The following is a 20,704-nucleotide window of genomic DNA, read 5'->3' on the forward strand; positions in this document are numbered from 1 at the left end:
CCATTTAACCCCTGAGTTCTGCCTCCTTTTCACAAATTGTCTCTCCGCTTCAGGCGGCGCCCTCCAGCCTGGAGCTGCCGAAGCTGAAAGAGGCCTGTCTGAATCTTTCAGGACAGCTTTGAGTTGGGCATAAATATTTTCACTACATCCAATCCCCCCCGATGGGTGTGAATTTTGGCAATAGTTGTACGAAGCCTGGGCACATCTCTAGCCCAGAAACAGAAGCTGGTCTTTACTTCCAGAGCGAGGAAACCGGCTGTTTCATAGCACAGCTTCTGGCATGAAGCAGGCTTATTTCCAAATCCTGACTCAGCCACCTGCTGACTACAGTGTTTAACTTCGGGTAAATCTCTTAATCTCTGGTACACTTGGTTGCCTCATCGGTGACATGGGAATGACAATGGTGCCAGTCTCAGAAGTTTTCTCCGAAAAAATAAATATTAAAATGTATGCAAAGTACTCAGCGTGACACCAGGTATGCAAAATTGTTAATAAATCCTAGTTATTGATAATAATGTAGTGATAACAAAAAAGAAAAATATGTGAGAGTTTTATTGTATCGGAACGCCCCAGCCAGTCATCAACTAGCTAACCCACAGTGGCAGGGACGATGAGGATAAACTCCTCACCCTGTTACTTTATAGACCAGAAACCTGAGTCTCACAGACGTCAAGCAAATTGCTCAAGTTCACACAGCAAGGTCATACATAGTCTTACATACAAATAGCAGGATTTACATTTACCAAAGCAGAGCCAATAGGGATCCTATAAAGTTAATTCAAATAGCTCACCCCTAAAGTTAATATATTTTTAGGACCGATAAAGCTCCTGTAATGGGGAATGCTCAGGAATCCAAATCTACTTGGCATTCTCAGAAGCGTCCTTGGGCTGCTTGAAGATTCGCAGCCTATAGCTTTTGGCAGTCCCCGAAGAGGGAGCTCTTTCCACTAACAAAATACAAAATGCAAAATTAATAAAAAGACCCTTTGAAACTGACAAATGTGCCTCAGGCAAACTATCTGCCCAGCAGCTGGTTAAAATTTAATCAGCTTTTTTTTTTTTTAATTTTTTTTCAGGCTTGTACATCTTTTGTATGGAGCTCTCCAGTCTGAGTGTGGTCAAAGTTTGTTAAACAAGAAATAATAGCCAAGGCTTTTTAATTCTGCAAATAAGCAGTGGATGCTTTTAATGGCTCTGCAACACTCAAGAAACTAATTGCCCAGGTCTCAACAAAGCTGGATAATTCTTTAATAATTTCTCCTCTTTCTGTTAGAAAACCTAAATTGGCAACTTTACACTGTGCAGTGAATCTTAACATTGATTTAGGCTTATGAATCACATTGTGGCTTTTTCTGGAAGTTGACTGAGCCCCAGATAGAGAAGAGACAGAGAAGAGAGGGAGGGAAAGAATTAGAATGAATATAAGAATGAATCAGCTGGCATAATGATGGGGGTTTCGTATGAAAAACTCTGTGACAACTTAGTGACGAGTCTGCGGCTGTCACTGTCACTTGGGACACTGGGGACCAGAGGATTTTCAATTCTTGGCCAATCAAGTGTCTTCTAAAGAACCAGACCAAAGGGCCTAGCCCAAAGTTGCTTTGTTCTACCTACTCTTCTTCCATAAACATGCATACAATTAAAGACCACAGTGAAACCCAGGGAAACCACCATCTAAGATGGAAGCTGTCTACCAAGAAGGAAATTCCCCATTGTCCACCAACTTTAGCAATAATCACACAGCTTCTCTGGTTCCAAACATAGTTATTTATATGGAAGGAAAATGGGGATTGAAAGAGAGGAGAGTTACAGTTTATGGTGAGCAAGAAGAGCTAGTTTTGCAATGTAGCCTTGCAAGAGATGAAGGAACCTGAGTCTAATACACCAAGACCTTGGAAGTGAATTCCTAGGGTAGGACAGGTGTGTGTTGGGGAAGGGGGAAAGCTGAGGCATGGAGTCAGGTTAGAATGCCCTCTAGCACAGTGAATAATTACTAATAAATACTTCACCCTGTCATAAGAGTCCAAGCCATTTATATGTTTGTGGCCATAACTATATCCCATGCTGCCACACCTCCAGATGAGATCTGGCAACTCTCCTCATAAGGGAGGGATACTACCCATAAGGCTCAGATCTTGGCACTGTGGGGAGGCAGGCTGGTTGGGAGGTATAATTATCAGCTTAAGAGCTGAGTCTGGATCTCAGTCTTAGTCCCCCACATACCAACCACTTGACCTAAGCAACTGACTTTACCTCTTTGAAGCTTATTTTCTTCATTACAACTTTCAGAGTTACTGGGGAGATTGAATCTGACAATGGTTGGAACATGAATACCACAGTGTGTGACCTATTACAGATGTAGAGCAAATGAGTTTCCTACACACATTCATAGACACGCACTAACCATACGCTCAGGAGCTCAGACCCTTGCTGTTCTCTGGTCAAGCTTTGAGTCCTGGTAACTCACCTACTTTTCTGGTTCCAAATCCTCGGCTCCTACTTCATTTCAGTTTGAGCCTCTCCTGGCAACACTTGTGCTCACCGGGCAGCCCAGTAATTAACTCTTGGCTTCACCCTTTCATTCTACTCTTTGCTTTTAAGGTCATACCTGACAGACTCTGGAAAACCCCAGCAGCAAAATAACAACAGAAATAATCTCTGACTCTTACTGGACTGCTAAATATACCAGGAACTGTTCTCAAAGTTTAGACAGTAAGCCTTAAGAAAAACACATAAGCTAGGCATTATCTTATCTCCATTTTGCAAATGAGGAAACTGAGTAACAGAGAAATGAAGTGACTTGGCTAATGCCACACAGCAAGGTCAGAATTTGAACTCAGGCAGTTGAGCTCCTGAAGTTCATCCTGAAAGCAAAGCTAAAGTTACAACTAAAGCTAGCTTACAGGAATTGGATCAGTGCCACTGGCTGAGTACTTAGTATGTGCTACCCACCGAATTAAGTGTTTGATGTGTGTTATATGTATAAATCTTCATTATGACCCTGTAAAATGGGTGACAATACTAACTTCATTTTCAGGTAAGAAAATGGAAGCTAAGGTATGTTCAGTGATCTATTCCAATTCCACCTGACTTCAGGCCTGCTCAGCTGAAATTGTAGCTTTACCTACAAATGCACACAGCATCTAAGTTGTCCTCTAGGAAAAGCCCTAATATGTTAACACCAAGAAATTGAGTAAACACTTCATGTTCGAAGAACTTCATCCCCATCTCTAATTCTTGCCCAGGTTGGCTAAACCAAACAAATAACCGAAACAAATAAAAGCCATCCAAATTGGAAGGGAAGAAGCAAAACTGTTTCTGTTTGTAGGCAACATGATATTATAGATAGAAAGCCCTAAAGACGCCACTAAAAAACTGATAGAACTAATAAATATTCAGGAAAATTGCCAGATACTAGATCAATATACAAAACTTAGTTTCACTTCTAAACACTAAAAAAAGAACTAGAGGAAAGAGAAATAAGAAAACAACCTCATTTACATTAGCATCAGATTTGGGCTATTATGAAGAGTGCCGCAATGAACATACTTCCACATACCTTTCGGTATGGAAAATCTATTTGTCAGGTATCAGTTAAGTCCTTTTCAAAACCTTGTAAATGTCTCTCTTTTAGAATGCTGATAGGCTTCTTGGAAGAATATTGCCAGGGATTCTGTAATGTTCCTTTATTTCTGGAGAAAGCTCAAGGATTCTGTATCACACAAATTGTGGCTGAGGCTCAAACAGCAAGAGGTCTCCCATTAGACCATTAATCTTCCTATTTACCAGAAACAGGCATCATAGTGTGAAAATCTCCAGAGGGGAAGCCCAGTTGTCTTGGTGTTGGATGTCACAAGGATCAGAGGCACATACGAGGTGCTCATGATTGCTGGTCTTTATTCGTGTGAATGTAGGGATAACAGGGGCTGCTGGTGTGGGGTGGTTCTGTCTGGTTGTAGCGTTATCCAGACCTCCCTGGCTCTCTTCCAGAGTTCTAATGGTTTTACTCCTGCTTCTGTACTAAGCTGGGAATTTAAAATTCACTTTTGTCCCAGCTGTCAGGTCTCCCCTCAACCCCTTCTACTCCATTTACCTATTTCAGGGCCAAGAAAAGGAAAGTGTGAAATTCTACCCAGCTGGAGTTTCTCTAACTATACATATCAGGTGTCATTAGATGGGGAAATAAGTCCTTGGGGGACTACAAGTCTACAGAAAATTCCCAGTCTGGTGTTAGGGCCCCTCTACAATGTGGCTCCTATGACAGTTTTAACATCATTTCCCACTGGTACCATTACATCCTTCTCTGAGGCCCTCATGCTGCTCCATCTGCTGACGACACAGTCCCGCCTCCCGATCTCTTCATACCATTTCTCCTTCCTCGAAAGTCTTCCTACCTCCCTCCTACTCTTCTATCTATTTAAATATTTTACCTTGCTATTACATATCTTCTCCATGCTTAAGGCACTCTGCTAGGTGTTTGGGATAAAAAAGAGTAAAATATAGACCTACTTTCATGAGGCTTTTATTTTGGTAGCGGAACAGAAGAGAGATAAAGGTAACCCCTATGATGGGTGAAGGGAGACACCTGGGGAATACCAGGAGGTCTGCTGTTCACCTGTCCAGGTTGGAGCTCATTGAAAAGCTCTGATCGCCAGGACCAACTACAGAATTTGGAGGGTACAGCACAAAATGAAAGTGTGGGGCTCCTCATTAAAAAATTAAGGGACGCCTGGGTGGCTCAGTTGGTTAAGCATCTGCCTTCAGCTCAGGTCATGATCCCAGCATCCTGGGATCGAGCCCCGCATTGGGCTCCCCGATCAGTGGGGAGTCTGCTCCTCCCTCTGTCCCTTCCCCGGCTCGTACTCGCTCTCTCAAATAGTTAAAATCTTTTAAAAAATGATTGAGAATTTAAAGATGACAACAGCAGAGCATTAAACCAACCTCAGGTCCCTGTCAACTGTGCAGGTTGCCCGTGAAGTCGCCCCATTGGTAGAGGCTACCTCAGGAAGATGGGATCCAGAGGACATGTCAGGCAGCTGCCTGTCTCAGGAGATGTAGACAGTCAAGAATGGGACTGAGTTGGTGATGAGTAAATAGAAAACTGAGCAAACACCTACAACAAGATAAGACAACTATTCCTTTTGGGAAAAAGAAGTTAGGCAGAAAAAAAGTAATTGTTTATTTTCATGGCTCAGTCACGAATACTATTTGCATAGTCAGGGTTCTCCAGAAAAATAGAACTGGAGGGAGGGAGAGAGGGAAAGGGGGAGAAAGAGAGAGAGAGATTTTAAGGAATTGGCTCCCATGGTTGTGGGGCTTGGCAGGTCCAAAATATCAAAGCAGGCCTGCAGGCTGGAGCCCCACCTACATTATGGAGGATGATCTGTTTTACTCAAAGTCTGGTAACTTAAAGGTTAATCTCACCTAACAAATACTTTCACAGTGACACTTAGACCTGTGTTTGACCAAATATCTGGGTATCATAACTTAGGCACAATTCACAACTGCTCACAGTTATAATAATTTAAATGCTAAATGCTGATCTAACCAGTTATAACAAAGTATATTGGAAGGATGGGGAGAACAAGGGTGCCTAGTGGGTGGGCTGGAGGAAAAAGGAAGCTAAATCTCATCTTCCACACCGCACAGTGGGTAGTCAAGGAGTAATGACAAAGCAGGGGAAAGAAGAGGAGGCAATAGAGACATGTTTTATAGAGAAAGGGAAGTGGGCGCCAAGGTGATTAGCTACAGGGGGTGAGAGGGTTGCCTCTGAATTGGGAGAAGAGGATTGGAGGATGTGGGAAAATGCTCTGTTACCTAACACATCACGTAGTTACATCTGGCTTTTCAAAGTATGTATATGTATAACTTTGACTGAAAAATGCAAACACTTTAAGAAAGGAAAAGGAAGACAAGGCATCCACAGGAGAAAAGTTGTAACAAGTCATTTATAAAACAGGAGAAACCAATGAAGTGCTGGCAGAGATCGAGGCTTATGTTACGAGAATAAGGACCGGCCCATCGAGGATGGACTGAGAGGGAAGTTTCCTTCGAGAGTGGTTCACTTATGCCGCGTCAGAATTTGCATGGAGAACACACTTGGGAAAGATCCCAGGCAGTCTCCTACACGTAAGGCCCCGCTTCCCATAAGTTCCATTTTGCTCCTACACAGAAACTTACTGAGGGGCCGGGCTCAAGTCTCCCCTCATCCTTAACATCTTTCTGTGGCCTCTTGGAAAGCTGATGCTTCCATCCCCCCAATTCCTACAGCGAATAAAGTGTACCTGACACCCACTGGATTGTTTAGTAAGTGGATCTTCTTCCCTTGCCTAGAGCCCGTCTGATATTACTAATATCCTGGGTTACCATTTACGAGCATCTACTCCAGGCTGGTCCCAGCTAAGTGCCCTGACTTCCATATCACTCCCATCTGATAGCTGCCCTGTGAGGGCAGCGCTGACATTATCCCTGCTTTGTGGCGAAAGGAAACTGAGGTTTACAGAGTTAACGGGACTTGCTGGCCAGGATGTGGCAGAGATGGAATTCAGAATCAGATCTTGCAGACTTCACAGCCCATGCTTTAAACCTCTCTGCCATATTCTTTCCCTGTCCCTCAAACTGCCTGTTTCATTGCCTGTGCTTAGGATAACATCAAACACGTCGTAGGTGTGTGGGAAATGGCGTTGGTTTGAGAGAGGGGGAGGGGGAGAGAGCAGCCACGGGGAAGGCATCTCTCTGCCCCCTCGCAGAAACACATGGAGTCAAATTTCCATAACCATAACCAAAGGAAGCTGTCATGGCGACGCTCTTCTGACCCTACATATGCATCTAATGACAGCTCACTGTGTGTAAACAGATGTCAGGTTTAAATCAATCTTGCTTCCTGACACCTTACTTAAAAACAGTAATTATGTGCTCATTTTTGAATATGCAGCCCTAGGTAAATTATCTATCTCCACCCTCCTCCCCAAGTTTTAATTTTTTAATATCAATTAATTTTTTTAAGGAACTCACAGCAGGAGACACACACAGTGAGACCAAAACAAAAGAGTGAGCCCCTACAGGACGCCAGCGAGGACGGAGGGTAGTGAGGCGGCACCGAGTGTGACAACAGAGTGGGGTGACGTGAGCAGCAGAGGTCGTCAAAACCCCATGGGCAAGCCCGAGGGTCACGGTCAGAGGGTCATGGTCAGAGGACAGGGCCCAGCAGTGCTCAGGGCAGGACACGAGGCTTGGCCAGGCGCAGAAGAAGGGCGGCTCCTGCAGGAACAGGCTTGATACTGTGCGGAGAAGCCACGGGGGTGCTGCTCAGTCCTGCTCTGGTCGCTGTGGACTTACAGACTCCGGACCTGCCAATGTGAGACTCCTCGGTAGCCCATGCCCGAGACAGGGATCGGCTGCCTATGACAATGACGTGTCCTCGTCCACCTCCCAGCAGAAGATGCCACTGCGGGAGGAGATGCATCCTCTTGTCTCCTGTTGGAGAGCAAGGGCTTCAGATTTGGATCCAGGTTTGCAGCTCAATCCTTATTAGCTGTGTGATCACAGGGAAACACCGAAGCTCTCTGAACTACAGAAGATTAACTGTGGAGCCTGAGGGCTGTGTGTTAATTTAATCCTGTGTAACTTTAAGCAAGTCGCTTAACTGTTTTATGCTTCACCTTTCTAAGCTTCAATTTCTTCAGCTGTAAAATTGATATATTGTTTCTACCTCGTAGGGATGTTGCAGAGAATAAATGTAAGGCATGTAAATCTCTTACCATATGGTCTACTACTAATGATACAATAATAATTTTCTTTCTTTAGTGCCTAATGAGTGTAAACTGACAAAGATGCATTTGAAGTACCTAGCTCAGTATATGCCAAATTCCTCCCCCTTCTCTAGGTGGATTAGTATCGAATCATGGATTTGAGGTGCCCACTCTGAGTTAGGATCGAGAGGGGGAGTACCTGACCTTGGCCATCAGTGTTTTATCCTCGGCCAAGAGGGCCAACATGGACTGCAGGGATTCTAATAGAAATGTAATGGAACAGACTGGCCAACAGCAGGATGAGAGATCGAAGTGAGACCAAGGGCACACGCTCAACCTGAAGACTGACCATCACGGGAAATGGAGAGATGATTATTCCATTGTACCTAAATCCCACCAACCCAAAGTGGATGGTGGCAGGGCTCCTGCTAGCCCAGCCACTCTCAGCCCACTAAAAGACTAAGGTAGGAAATGTGCAGCTGCCCTAGGAGGCAACCTCTTCTCTTACCTCTGCCTGGTCCTGTGAACTACTCTGCACCAGCCCCTAGGTTCCGGCACTGGCACTGTTCATCTCAGGTCTGAAATACTTGCCAGCACCTAGACCCCTTTTCTCCCTTTTAGTCTGTCCTGCTCCCCACTTTCCTAGCTTCTGGCCTGGTTACCTGCTTCCATTTTCAGCATTGGCTCCTTTCCCAGATCGGGCTTTGCCCTACTCAGAGGCTACATTTTGGCCTTTCCAAAGTTGTAAGGGCTCCCTTTCTCCATTACCACAAACTGCCTTAGCTAGGAACCCCTCTTGTCTCCTCCAGGATCTTGTATCCTCTTCTCAGGATCCCCGGAGGTCACACAATCCCCAGCAATAAGAGTGAGTTCTCCCTGCACATCAGATACACCCTAAACTCTAAAATGCCTCTGGATCATGGGAGGTGTTGCTCTTCTGCTCCTCAGAGCAACACAGACATTCTTTGAGATCCAGGATTTGTGTGTATGTGTGTGTGTGTGTTTATTTTGTTTTGTTTTGTTTACTGCAGGAGAAAAGCCCAGAGCCATCATTTTTTTTTTTTTAAAGATTTTATTTATTTATTTGACAGAGAGAGAGACACAGCGAGAGAGGGAACACAAGCAGGGGGAGTGGGAGAGGGAGAAGCAGGCTTCCCGCGGAGCAGGGAGCCCGATGCGGGGCTCGATCCCAGGACCTGAAATCATGACCTGAGCCGAAGGCAGACGCTTAACGACTGAGGCACCCAGGCGCCCCTCAGAGCCATCATTTTAACAGGAAAAAAAGTGATTATGGAAACTCAAAAAAATTAAATGTAGGAAGTGATCCTAAAAGGACTCATCCAAAATGTCTAAGCTGGCAGGGCCCTTTGGATCCATCTTCCCCTTCTCCTCATTGTATAGAAAGGGCTGGTGGTCATTTGACCAAGGCCCCAGAGTTCAGTGGGGTATGGCTAAGACTAGAACTCTGAACCCCTATTTCTTGGCCCACTACCTATCCTATCATGTGTATCCATTTCTACCTGGTGAGTTTTAGTCAAATGGACACAACCTTTGGCCTCTAGTAGCAAACCAGGCTCCCCCTACCCCCTGTAGTGTGCATGGCGCTCATCAGAAATCTCTGCTTATTCATAGACCGCCCCTCATTAGTAAGTCATGGATCCCTCTCCACTTTGTAATCTATTTGTCCCTTTGACCTTGAATTCGATTCCTTGCTTTGGTTCCTCCCCCAGAGCTCTGTATCAGCTCCTTGCTTCGACTATCTCTCCTTGGGCTCTCTGGGACTCCAACCTCCAACCTGGCTCACTGACAAGTGTCCAGTCAGGCTAGCCTGCTCCCTCAGGAAGGGGGCGTTTAAATGCCCCTTTAAATGAGGCCCTGCAGGTGTTTGCTAATGGCAGCCTCAGTAACCCTGAGCAAGAGCAGGGGGCCGTGCCCAGAGCCACACTTAATCTGAATCTGTAGCTGTTGAGGTATGGAAGGTGTCCCATTAGTGTCAGGAGCCTATGGCTTCCCCTTGTATTTCTCTCCTCTTTCCCTCTCTTTAAATGCCTTTGAATAGCCAGGACTAGTGTCCTGCTTAAAGAATCTTCGGTAAAGTAGGAGTTGCTTTGCCGCTGTTTACAGAGAGATGAGGTGCTCAGGACTCTCCCAGACAAGTGCGGGATGCCTTCCAGGCACTGAAAGGACAGCTTTCGGAACACCCCCTCCGACACCCTGATGGGGACTCAGGCCCAGAGCCAGGCTTCTTGGCCCTGTAACTACGAGAATGCCATTATCACCTCATAAGCCTTCTCTGTGCCTGAATGCTGTACTCTGACCAAGCAAACCCGACGCCCCTCTTTCCCACGTTCCTGGATAGAAACGAGAGAGAAGCTGCTAAAAACTCTCAGCTAACTGATACCTGCTCTGGGAAACATTTTCTTCCCGCCCACCTTCAAGGAGCTGTAATCCCGGGGCCTGGGGCTTTTCTCAGAAGGCCACCCTGGGGCCCGAGGGTAGGAGACACAGTGGTCTCTATTGTTCTTCCCAGGCGGAGAAGGTTCCTGATGAAGTGCATGAGGTCACAGCTGCAGAAGCCAGGCGTTTCCTAGCATGCGTGCTCCAGTTCAGTTTTGCTTTCAGAAAAGGCGACGTTGGCAAATATCAAGATGTCTTGAGACCACAGCAAAGCGCAGACGCGCACTCAGGAGCATCCTCCTCCCGTCTTCTGTCACACTGTTGACTTATTTGGGAGAGCTGCCACAACAGGGGCTCAGCTGTGCCTGGAAGAGCCAGCGCAGCATGTAAGCCCCTCCGGCCTCCGGCTGCATCATCCAGTACGTCAGACGGCAGCGAGCACAAAGCTTGTCCCTGACCCATGGTTATCCTCCAAGGCAGCTTCACGTTCCAGTGCCTACGAAAAGCCTACTACATGATGTCTTCATTCATTCGTTCCTTCGGCATCTGTTTATTGAGCCCCTGGGCACTGGACATGCAATGGTGAGCAAAGCGTCCTCCTCCTCACAGACCTTGTAGTCAACACTAGTCAGATAATCATACAAATACATTTCCCAAAATTATCACTGTGCTAAGCATCACAGGAAAAGATAAATCAAGTCCCGTTGGTATTGAGGCCATAGAGCACTTCCCCCTGTGGTCTGTGAAAGGACCCGCATTGCCAGGTTACCAGGATCAATCCAACTTTACTACCTGCTGTCATTTAGCAGATTCATAAATGTAAGACTTCTGCCCAAGGCCCTTTTCCACTCAGACACAGTGATCACCTGTCCTGTAGGCCATCACTCCCCCGTCCAGTGGCATGGCAGGCACTGCCGGATAATCACCCCTCTCTCACCTACTAAACCCCACAGGTGGCTCAAAACAGGGCTATAAATGGCCAGTACCAGACTTATAAAGTGGTGTGGGCTTATCGGATGCAACTACTGTCCTCCAGTGATCTGTAACATTAACTCTAACCTTTTGTTGTACACTGTAATCACCCAAGAAGATTGAAGGAGAAGGAGAAGGAGAAACGGGAGAGGGAGGGGAAGAGGAGGGGGAGAGGGAGGGGAAGAGGAGGGGGAGGGGAGGGGGCAGAAGAGGGGAGGAGAAGGGGGAGGGGGACGAGGGGGAAGCGGGGAGGAGGAGGAGGGGACAGGGAAGATGTGCCACACCCTGCCCAATTAAGGCAGACTCTTTGGGGATGGGACCCAGCCATTATTGTTTTCTCCAGTCTTTCCAAGTGAGTCTAAAGTACACCCGGGACTGAAAATATCTGAATGTGTTCGTACCAACACAGTTTAAATGAGGCGACACAACGTCCCAAAGGCCCTAGCTCGAATTCCATCACTAACCTGCTTCTAGGTCCCATGAGCATAGGCCCAGCAGTTGGAGTTATGAAAAGCGATAGAGATACAACATAAAATCTACTTACAAAGACTTTTTAGACACAAAGAAATTACTTTAAGAAGGAGCATCGCCTTAATGGCATTTAAGAGTTGCTTCATATTTGATGATAAAAAAAAAAATGAGTCTTTCAGAATTGAAAGCACCTTTAGATACTGCTTTGAAGCCATTTTGAACCCTAATTTTTTTAAGATGTATTTATATCTGGGGGGGCAAGAGAGAGGGAGAAAGTCCCAAGCAGACTCTGTGCTGAGCACAGAGCCCGACGAGGGGCTCGATCGCACAACCCCTAGATCAGGACCCGAGCCGAAACCAAGAGTCAGACACCCAACCAACTGTACTACCCAAGCACCCCTCGAACCCTAATTTTTAAATGGTAGAAGCTGAAATTCAAAGAGACTTAAATTTATACCACTAACTAATGGCTGATGAACTCCTCCAGTCTCTCATGCTAGTGGCAAAACTTGGAGGGACCAGCACTCACTGGCCACCAGCCTCATCGCTTAAACCAGCATTTCCTTACCTACCTGTCTACCTTCCCTCCTACCCCACGATGCATCCCTTGGTACAGGCTCTACCTTTGGGTTACGTGGTCTGGCCTTGGCAGGCTTCTCCACGAGCAGGTGTGTTTTGCCTTATGAACACTTGTGTTCACTGGCAATTGCTCCTTATGTGCTCCCAGTCAAGTCGCTCCTGGCCTACCAACTGCCCACTTGCTAGGAACATCTGTCTCCTGCCCACAGCCTTGCAACCCACAGCCTCCAGCTCCCTCCTCGGGGAGGAAGAAACAGATCTTCCTTGGCATTGTAATGTGTGTACCAAACGTTTCTAAAGGGGTCAGATCATCCTTCTTTAAGCATTTTATGATTTACAGTTAAAACAGGGTATGGTTTAGACATTATCCTAATCTTTCTGGTAAGTATTTTTACCCCCAAACTCAAAATCTCACACAGATGAGGCGTGTGTCCCTGGAGTTGTTCTGTTGGTTCTACATGCAAATGAGGCAGAAAATTGAGACCTGTAAGCTGAGATCATATATGGGGTCTGGACAAGAAGATCTTCTCAGGTGTGAAGTCTGTAATTCTGCCTTGAGATTTCTTTAAAAAAAAAAAATTATTTATTTGAGACAGAGAGAGAGAGTGCACAAGCAGGGGGAGCTGCAGAGGGAGACGGAGAAGCAGGCTCCCCGCTGAGCAGGGAGCCCGACGTGGGACTCGATCTTAGGACTCTGGGATCATGACCTGAGCTGAAGGCAGAGGCTTAACCGACTGAGCCACCCAGACGCCCCTGCCTTAAAGATTTCTGTCCCTTTTCTCCTCACTGCCTCATACACTGACCTCGTATTGGCCTCCTGAACTATCACCCTCATTTTCTTGCTCAGCTCGCAACCTTGAGTCTTCCCACCTCCAGTCCATCGTGCATACAACTACCAGAATACTGTTCCTAAAGCAGAACTGTGCTAAGCACTGTAACTGGCAGATGCATCCTTCAAGTGAAAAAAAAAAAAAAAAGTTAGTAGCTCCTTGTACAATCCTAGCACTCTACACAGCCTTGTGTGACACAGTGGGGGCATGCATCAGGCCTCCAAGGCGGGGAGGCTAGAGAAGCAGCCTCAAGGGACTTCTAGAAAATGGCCAGCCTAGAGCCCAGCCTTGGACACACGTGACTGCTAGTGAATGTGTTCATGGCCTTGGAGTCAGTGTGGGTTTATGGAGGAAGGGGCCTCCCTTGCTGCTCTAGGATTCGGCAGAGAGGCCTAGAGTGAGTCTCTGCTCCCTCCCTCAGGCTCTCACCTGTTACATGTAGATGTCAATGGCACCCTTGTGTGAGATACGATCTGAACATGGTACACATGATGGCCCTGTCAGTGGTTTCTCGCTGCCTCCTAAATAGAGTCCAAGTTCCTGGTAAGGCCCTTCTCATTTGGCTCTGCTTACTTGGTCCTCCCTTCATGTCCCTTCTGGTCCCATCAATCTGAATTCCCAATCTCCCTACCTCTCCAGAACTTTTCTCCATCACACCCTGCTCCAGTTTTTCCCTCTGCATGACACCCCCATGGCCCAGGCTTCTCATATGCTAACACCTCCTGCTTCAATGCCACGGCTGCTGGAAGGGCCCCCCCATCCCTCCAAACCCCCTCAGCATTTACTCCTTTAGAACTGACACAGCCCCTTCTGGTATTCAAGAGGTATTCGCTTTAACTCTTGAACTGTCTTGCACTCCTTGAAAATAGATTTCATGCCTCATCTAAACTTAGAATACCCAAAGTCTCATGCTCAGACCATAAACTATAATAACAATTAATCTGGCCTCACCCTCTGACTATTCCACAGTCTCTCACCTGACCTCTACCCTCTGACTTTGTTGATGCCTTAATCATTCCCTCTACCCTCTGACATGCTTTGTGCTCTGATTTGACATCTGCCCTCTAACTCCAGTGAGTTCTTCTCTGACTTCTATCCTTGATTTTGATCCTCCATCCCAAAGTGCTCCATTCTTGCCTGTACAAACTAGAGCTAGGACATTTGGGTTCAAGGCTGACTCGGTCACACTCTAGCCACATGGCTCTGGGTAAGTCACTTAACCTGCAGGGGCCTCCTTGTCTTCATCTCGAAAAAGAGGAAGTTAACCCAGATGATCTCTACAGTTCTTCACAGCACTCAACATTTTCTGGCTCTAAAATCCAAATGGTGTTATGTGTTAATCTTCTCTATACACACATTTACACTGTCATTATATTTATATTAAAGGGGGCATGCAACAAAATGCAAGCAGCAGTTCTAATAGATCCCAGGGATTTTTCTGACCTCCCTGTTCCAACGGGCCCTTTCCTCGGGGAACGCAGTTTTTCCCGCAGTCTTTGAACCTCTCACAGGCCTGCTCATTATTTTGTTGTCTGAAGAGGCAGGAGCATTTCTGTGATTAATTAGGCAAAAGACCCCGGTGCTGGTTGTGCAAGAACCATCAGATAATCACGCCTTTGGGGTGCTCGCCAGGCTTGGGGAGTGGTCGGGCTGGGGTCCTCAGAGGGCTGATTAACTCTGGGAATCTCAGGCCTACCCTAGACATGTGACTGCCTGAGACACCATCCTACTTTATAGGAACAGTCAAAGGCTCACCTTATGGGGTCCTGCAGGGGTTGGACAGTCAGGGTTACAAGGTTTCCCCCCTGCGATGAGCCCAACGGCAGACCTTGGGGACTCCTGAACCAGAAACTGTTAACACAAAAACTTTGAAGCTTTTCCTGAGGAGCCCCAGCATTCCACATCTGCATCTCAGAAGCAACCTGGGTTTGGGGGAGTAGATGAGAGTACGTGGTGGGGCTCTAGCCCAACCCAGCTCAGCTTTGACCTGTGGATTCGTTTCTGAAGACTGCTGTAAAAAACTACCATCATTTGGATGGCTTAAAACAACAGAAATGTATTAGCTTGCATCTCTGGAGGCTAGGCATCTGAAATCAAGGTGTTCATTATGTTGGTTGCTGCTGGAGGCTCTGAGAGAGAATCTGTTCCACGACTCTCTCTTTGCTTTTGGTGGTTGCCAGCAACCCACAGCATTCTTTGGCTTGTAGACACATCCCTGCAGCCTTTGCCTCTGTCTTTGTCTGACCTCCTCTCCTGTGTGTCTGTGTCTCTATACCCAAGTCTCTCTCTCCTTTCTCTTATAAAACACCAGTCATGGAATTCAGGGTCCACCCTGATCCAGTATGACCTTACCTTAAATTGATTACATCTGCAGAGATCTTATTTCAAAAAATAAGGTTACATTCACAGATGCCAGGGGTTGAGACTTGAGCATACATTTTTGGGAGACACAATTAAACCCCCTACAACCTGCCCTTTGTATTGAGCACCTGCATTTGATTTCATTTAAAGAAAGCATTCCACAACTAAAATAATGTTAGAAATCAAGGTTGTAAATTATGGGAGGGATCATGATTAAAACCTTCCTATTCCAGAATCTCTATTGAGCCTGGACGTCAGGGGGACACCTGAGGACAGAAAACTGACCCTCTGACAACTCTTCCCATGGCCTGTCTCCAATTTTGTCCTACTATCTAAGTCAGTGTTCAGAGAAGCAGAACCTTGTGGGAGCTCACTAAGCAGTCTCTATATGGCTCTCGTCTTCCCCGGAGCTTGAGCTTCTGTCCTGAGCTTGAACGCTACAGGGCAGACAGTGAGGAAGGGAAGACGGATATAAAGTGGGAGAGAGAAAGAACAAACCAGAACCTACAAACATAAGCTGGAACCCACGAGGATAGACCAAAACCAGTATAGTTCTTATGACCTCAAGTTCTCTGACCTTGTTGATGTGGGTGTCCTGCAAAAGCAAGGGCCCCTCATCATGGAGCAAACACACACATCTGGCCCAGGAGTCTGAGAAGCTGAAGGATCCTGGGAGGGTGGAGTGGTGGCCGGCCTGGCTGTTGCCTCACACGCAGTAGGTGAGCCAACGGATAAGTGACAATGGGTGTGAGCTACAAAATGGCTGCTTCCCCACAAGAATTTCTCTGGTTGGGCAACCTAACTAGAAACATGAAGGGAAAGGAATTCTGGGAAATGTAGTTCAGCCTAGCCAATCAGGCACTTTACAAAGCTGCCGTATCTAATGAAGGCCTCCCTCTCTCAGTGCCTTCAAACTACCTGTCCGTCTCTCAGTGGACTAGGAGTTCAGGACCAGGGAGCCGTCTTCCTCATCCCCTTACCTCCATGCTGTGCACAGTACCTAGGATTCAGTATTAGGTGTTCACTAAATGATCATTGAATTGCACAGACCTGAACCACAAGGAGAAAGACCCTCAAGGCAGATCCCAAAATAATCCTGGCACTTCAGCTAGACTAAACTCAGTAAACATCTATCCAGCACCGCGTGCTAAGACTTGTGCTATCTTAGACTTAGACATTGCCTCTTTAATTTGATGGCAACACCTAGAAAAGTACGTGCGTCTCTCTTTTCGGATAAGCAGATGAAGCTTCAGGGAAGTTAAGCTACTTGTTTGAGGCCACATATTTAGACAACAGCAGGCTGAGATTTAAATCCAAATCCTCTCTGAAGCCATGTCCACTTCAAGCTCACAACTGGCTAAGGAACCTATGCCTTCAGCCCTGCTTTCAGGCAATATTAAACGTTATCAGCAGTGCAAGTCATAGAGAAGAAAATCGAATTTGACTTTGAAAGACTGGACTCAGCTCTCGGTGGTGCTCTGAAGAAAGTGGAAAGGGTTGTGCCAGAGGCCATTAACCCTGAGTAATAGGAACTGTTAGCAAACCTACCAGGTCACATGCTAGAGAAGGAGTGGCTGTTTCCAAGGGAGAATGGTGAACTTGCATATGAGTTCCTGCCACCCCTCCGAGCTCTTCAGACCTGGCTATGACTCTCCCAGCAGCAATCTGTTGACTAAATTAACTGAGGGTGGTCGATCTGGACGGCTTCACCAGACAGAAGTGACAGTAGCCAATGGAGAAAAGCAGGGAGACAAGAGCCAAGGAACAGTTCTGTACCCGAATGGTTTCCAGGTGGGGAGCCTGGAACAGGAAAGAGAATGAAAACTGGCCATCACAAGCCAAATACTTTGGACGGGTTAGGAAGGGGGTCTGGAATATCAATTCCAGAAATCATGCTTCCTATTCCCCTCAGCAGAAGAAGGAGGTTGGGGTTGTCAGGAAGTTCAGGCTTGGAGACATCCTGAGGCTATCTGTGGACATAACAGGTTAAGAAGGAGCGCCTGTCAGAATGATAAAGTCATCTATGAGAAAAGGTAAGGTTCTCCAGCAAGACCAATCAAAAAATTAAAGTAGGAAAAAAAAAGTTAAAGTAGAATGTGCAAATAAATAAATGCCAAATGAAATAGGAAAACTAGCTAACTCCAGAGGGGAAAAGAGGCTAAAACAGTTCTAGCCTTGTTCCATCTTGTGTGCAGAGGCATCTTTGGAGTAGCTGTCATCTTCTGCCCTCCTGGGAGGCTCTCAGGCCCCAGAGAACTCGGGAGCCTCCCACACGCCTTTCACCAGCAGAGCACACTGCTCACACTGCCCCGTCTCCTGTGTCCCACTGATCTGCTGCACCATCAGCCCCACACCTTGTAGGGTGGGGGCTCATGGAGGGCTTTTCTGGAAGCCTCTCAGAAGGTGTGCCCTCTAAGGATGCCTAGAGAAAAGTGCCCCTCGTGCTGATGTCCTTTAAGAACACATTTGGGGGCGCCTGGGTGGCTCAGTCGGTTAAGCGACTGCCTTCGGCTCAGGTCATGATCCTGGAGTCCCGGGATCGAGTCCCGCATCGGGCTCCCTGCTCGGCAGGGAGTCTGCTTCTCCCTCTGACCCTCCTCCCTCTCATGCTCTCTGTCTCTCATTCTCTCTCTCAAATAAATAAATAAAATCTTTAAAATAAAAAAAAAAAAGAAAATTAGAAATCTTTTTCTGTCTTTATAACTTCTGTACTTCCGTCCTACTCTGCTGTTCCACATTGAAAGACAAATACTAACTCTTTGAACGCCCACTGTTGTGAGAATACTAACCACACCATTTCATCTCCTTCCTGAAAATTGGTGAATGCCTCAGATATACTAAAGGAAAACAGCCATATGCACAGAGGTGTAAAAGAAAAAAAAAAAATCACATCTTTAAATAAAGCTAAACCTATTTAAATTACAATGTAATTAAGCATTAATTTCAAGGAACCAACACTTTTACAGTGATGCTTCCCATGTAAGACCTTGCTACAATTCTCCATTTATTCCGGTCTTTTTAACCTCCTTTGACAAATTCTAATTTCCTTTAAGTAACGGAAATTCTTGCTTCCTGCACCCCCCTCTTTTCTTCTACATTTAATTTCCTTCTTTCCGAAGTTCATTCTTCATTAGATCTTTCACTAGATCTAATGTCTGTGAGTATATATCAAAATCTCTGCTTTTATTTTTCACAAAGATATTTTCACAATGCTCTCACCTTTGAATAGTAGTGTAGATGTGCATAGAATCCTATGTTGATGCATAATTTTTCTCAATATTCTGGAAGCAGTAGTTCATTATCTTCTGGTCTCTATTTTTGGAATTGAAAGGTTTGGCATTCAAGTTATCACCTATTTGTTTCCTTTTTTTAAAATCCTCATTTCAACTCTACAAGTGATATTATCTCCATTTTATTTTTTTAATTTTATTTTATTGTGTTATGTTAGCCACCATACATTACATCATTAGTTTTTGATGTAGTGTTCCATGATTCATTGTTTGTGTATAACACCCAGTGCTCCATTCAATATGTACCCTCTTTAATGCCTATTTGTTTTCATAGTCTTTTCTTTCTGATTACTTTGAAGATCTTCCTCTTGATTTTGGTGGTTCATGGTTTTATTACCCTATGAAAAGGGTCATTTAGTTCTACTCATTCTGATCAGAACTTCTTAAATCCAATGTTTCATTCAGTTCTCAATTCTGAAAGATGTTTGCTATTACCTCTTGGGCCTTTGTCACTCCCACATTCTCTTTATTCTCTCTTTCTAGAACACCTGTTAGTTGCCTGCTATGTTTTTAAATTATCTATCTCTCTTAAACATTCTTCTGTCTTTTCCATCTCTTTGAGTATTTTACCCAGAGCTGTCATCCAGCACACTAATTCTCTTTTCATTAGTGTCTAACCTTCTGTTTTTGCCAACAGAGTTTTCAATGCCAAGGATTACATTTTTAATATTTTTAAATTACAGTGGATATTAAAAAACCCTGCCTAGATTTTTTTCTTAATATTTTGTTATTATGCTTTTGAGTCTAGTACTTACATCTCTATCCATTTTAAGCATACTTTTTATAGTCCTTTTTCAGATTTTTTATTTGAGTTTATTGGGGTTCTAATCTTCCTGTTTCCTGACTACAACTCACAGGGAACCATCTGGGGGCGGTGTGTGTGTCTGTATTTTGAATTGTGAGCTCATCTTCAGTGGCCTTGGTTAATAATACCATGTCGTCTGAGGTGTGGGAATGTTTTTTCCAGGGAGGTTTTGAGTTTACTTTTGCAAGGCATCACAAAGATACCTTAGCTGGGGAACAGTTTCTCAATGTCATAGTTATAGGCTCCATGAGTAGTGTAAATTTCAAATGCAAGTCCACACAAGAAGCAAAGTTAGTATTTAGATTTCTCAGGGGAGATTTGTTGTTTTTTTTTTCTCCTCTGAGGACTCAGGCAAAGAGAGCTATTCCTGTCCTCTCAATGTGCCCTTTGCTAGGTTAATTGTTTCTTCGTTTTTTGCACTGAGGGAGAAATCCTTAAGAGTCCCTGCTCCCTGCAGGATTCTCACTCTCTCTACCTCGCATGCCTCGGTGTGAATCCTCACTGCCTGAGGCTGCAAGCATGTGAGAAGCCAAGGTGTGTGGAATTCATTCACTTACCATAAAGCAACAAATAGTGTCACTCCAGCCACTTAGCGCTCTGATTTTCACTCTTTGTCTCATCTGTCTCCCGGGATTTTCCTTTCTTTCCTGAGAATTTAGCTAAGAATTTACATTTCCCCCCCCTTATATTGAATCCAGCGTCCAAGTACTTGTAGCAGAAGGGGTTTCAAGTATGTTAGTTCATCATCTTGCTAGAAATAGAACTCCCTATTATTTTCCTAACAAAAGCTTTATATTAAATGTATTTCTGTTTGTTTGCTTACTTTTGTTGCTATTTTGTTGCTTTGAAAAATGGAGTATTTTCTGCTTTTACTGCTTATTGCTCATAGGTAGGATAAATACTGATTTTTATACATTTTTAAACCATTAACATTACTGGATATAATAACTTGCTTAAATAGATTGAGATGATTACCAGAGAGATAGACATATTTAATATAAAAATGAAATATTTATGTCTTTTCGATCATTAACTGTTTATTCATTATTTTCAATTTTGTATTGAGTGACTAGAGCTTGAATAAAGGCATCTGAAAAATAATAAAAATAGTGGGGATTCTTGTCTTCATTTTGAGTATAAATTCTTCTGCTTTTTTTAAAGTTCTCCATGTCACATTCTGAGAGAGTGTCTTTGTCATTTTAAGGATAAATTCCCCTGTTCCCAATACAGGGAGTTTACATGGCAGGA

The sequence above is a fragment of the Mirounga angustirostris genome, unplaced genomic scaffold, assembly GCF_029215605.1.
Source record: "Mirounga angustirostris isolate CCGP_5_RB_7025 unplaced genomic scaffold, mMirAng1.0.hap1 SCAF_13, whole genome shotgun sequence".
Lineage (NCBI taxonomy): Eukaryota > Metazoa > Chordata > Mammalia > Carnivora > Phocidae > Mirounga > Mirounga angustirostris.